This window comes from Pinus tabuliformis, chromosome 9 (genome assembly GCF_031772625.1).
Source record: "Pinus tabuliformis cultivar Carrire ecotype Pingquan chromosome 9, CPIR1, whole genome shotgun sequence".
Lineage (NCBI taxonomy): Eukaryota > Viridiplantae > Streptophyta > Pinopsida > Pinales > Pinaceae > Pinus > Pinus tabuliformis.
Window position 1 is genome coordinate 749,878,025 of NC_142307.1, and position 2,927 is coordinate 749,880,951.

Genomic DNA, 2,927 nt, shown 5'->3' on the forward strand with positions numbered 1-2,927 from the left:
ATTCATTTGTAATGAAGTCCAAAGTTCATGGTTGAAGGCAGTCAAACAGTAATGAGGGAAGTGGAAGAGTCACAAAGTGAATATTGACCTCTTTTATTATAAATATACCCTTATTACTCATGTAAAGGGATTTTGGGAGCCAAACTTTTGCCTAGGCTTTTGGCTTAGGATCAGGAGCTTGGGAGTTTTATTGAGAAACTTTACTTCTCCGTAGCATAGAAGGAGGATATTTCTTTGGAGGAGCAGGTATAGACTTCATGTTCCACTATTGGGACTAGTGGTTCGTCAATGGCATATGTATGCTTGAAACTTTCACTTTAATAAAATCTCAGAGCATACACATTTTCCTGCATATTTTGTGAATATAGTATGACTATTGTTGTTGTGTTTGCAATATATGTTATTCCATTTATTCTAATGCTTATGAACTATTTAGTTTGCGTTAGTATGAATCTTGTTGAATGTGTGTTGTTGTATATTTCAATTATGGTTAACTTGTGAACTATTTTGTAGGCTAAATTGTGATTCCTTTTATGCTCGTGTGTTCCTTTCAAGATGCATACTATTACAGGCTTTTGAGGGGCTCAATCACTTCCCCTTTGTCATGTTAGAAACTTTCACGCATCATCCTGGATCCTTGATAGAGTCACACACTTGTTTCACCAAAGTCACGAATACACCATTCTATGCATGATTGCAGCGAAGGCACATCATTAAAACCCACTTATTTGATGAGCCATATTCCGGATGGGTCTCCTACTCCAAATGGTGTGAGGTATAATTGGGACTTCATATCGGGGAGACCCCCTGAATGTTGGTGGGTCGAGGACTGTTAACACTAACCTAACCCTATTTCTTTATTTTTTCTATGCTTAATCGTTTTATATTATTTAATTACCATTATGTCTTAATTTCCCTCTATTCCTTGGAGTTTCTTCATTTTGTTAATTTGATCCTCCTCTCAACCGCTATAATATTTGTCCTCATAAAATTAACTCCCCAACACTTTTTTCCCTGATGAAGAGTGGAGTGTCCACTTGAAGCATTAAACATTTCAAACCAATTCACATAGTCTAACTCCAAAAATATCACATTCAATAGTTTAATGGAATTTTATCAAAGTTTCTTTCTTGACTATATCATAAATGATTAACCATAGAATAATACCATGGAGTGTTTGAGACTAGTTTCTATACAACCTCGAGGTCTAGTCTTGAATTGGCCAAGACTTGATACTACAAGCAAATCAAACACCTAGTTCCTAAGTGGATTTCATCTAAAAAATGGACATGGATTTAATTAGGGAAAATATAGGTTTCTAGGTATTCCATTTTATTTATAAGCCTCCCCTAAGGGCTTGTGGGAAGTGGTAGTGCAACAAATAAATAAGAATATCAATCAGTGGATCATTGAGCCCATGGAATTAACATTCAAATTCCAAATGTGTACCATCGTACTATAAATTACCCATGTCTACTTCTCTTCTTGTGGGATCCCTTCAAATGTAAACTATAGGTGCCTCAAAAAGGCTCTTTACAACTTTCTATAGGCCAAACTTGATCAAATTCTAGGTTTCCATAGGGTAGTTGAGAATTATGTTGTATGCTTTGAGAATTTGGAGGATTGGACATCATTAGAATCAGGCTTCAAGCTTATGGACTATGTACTAAGCATATGATAATTCGAATTATGGAAGACACAAAGGCTTGGAATGTACTTCTTAGGCTCCACACTAGGTAATGTGTATGTCTAAGAAAAAATGTGTGGCATGGATTTTATCTCCATATGATCTTAATAACCCACATTGGGTCAAAATTCTAAGTACTTTCGTTGTATAGAGTATTTAGAGTGCCTAGGAAGCACTCGAAACCACCCTAATCTAGAAAGAATCGTCCCTTAGAATGAATCTCTCTTTTAATGAGCATTACTTATGGTGGTCATCTTTGATTCTTTTTGTAGGTAATTAATTAGTCAAATCCCCCTCGTTTTCACTTGTGGGGATATTTTGAAAAGGAATTCACTTGATTTACGATTTATTTGATATCCTCTCTAGAAATTGAATCACACATGCTACTCTCAAAATAAAGTACATTAGTAAATACTAATAAGATTATAATGGATCGAATGTAGGGGCTCATCCCTTATGACTTGATGGTAAAATGATGCCTTCCAACATGTCATGCTTAGTGGCATGATTGGAAATGGAGTACAACTATTACTCATTGTACAAGTCGACTATGGGATACAATGGTTCCATTCTAAGCCCTTACTTGAAGAATTGTTTAGCAAAGTTTGGCAACTAAATTCTAAGCTAAAGATGTGGTTATTTTGATTACTTAGCATAAGGAAACTCATTTTTCAACCAAAAAAAACATTTTTTTAGTGGTGGGAGGTCTCCTCATAGATAAGATATTCACATAGCTAAGACTGGAAAACCCATGTTGTTTGCAATATGGACATGTGGAAACCTTGAAGTGACCTTTCTTGGTGTCCCCTTGCTAAACATGTACGGGCATGGGTAGAATATGTTTGTTAGCAATATTTTTCTACATCCTTTACATTGTGTTTCTTTGTTATGAGACTGATACCCATGGGCCATTGAGTTTTTGCCCACTTACATTCTTTTCTAGACCAAATACTTCTTCTAGATATGTAAAACAAGGAATGATGTTTTGTTTTAATGGTGTTTTTTTCTTCACATCAATTCTCTTGGCTTGATTTAGCACTTGTATGTGTTAAATTTGAATTGTGGATTATTGTAGAGACTCAACAAAATATGATTTCATATGTAGCATCTCCAACAACTTCTCAAGTATTAGCACGGGGCCCCATGTATGATGAACATAATACATCCAAACCCTCCTACTCCATTTGATTTTCTTGGCTTACAAAGGCTACTTTATTAACCTGGCTCCATTAACTTGAAT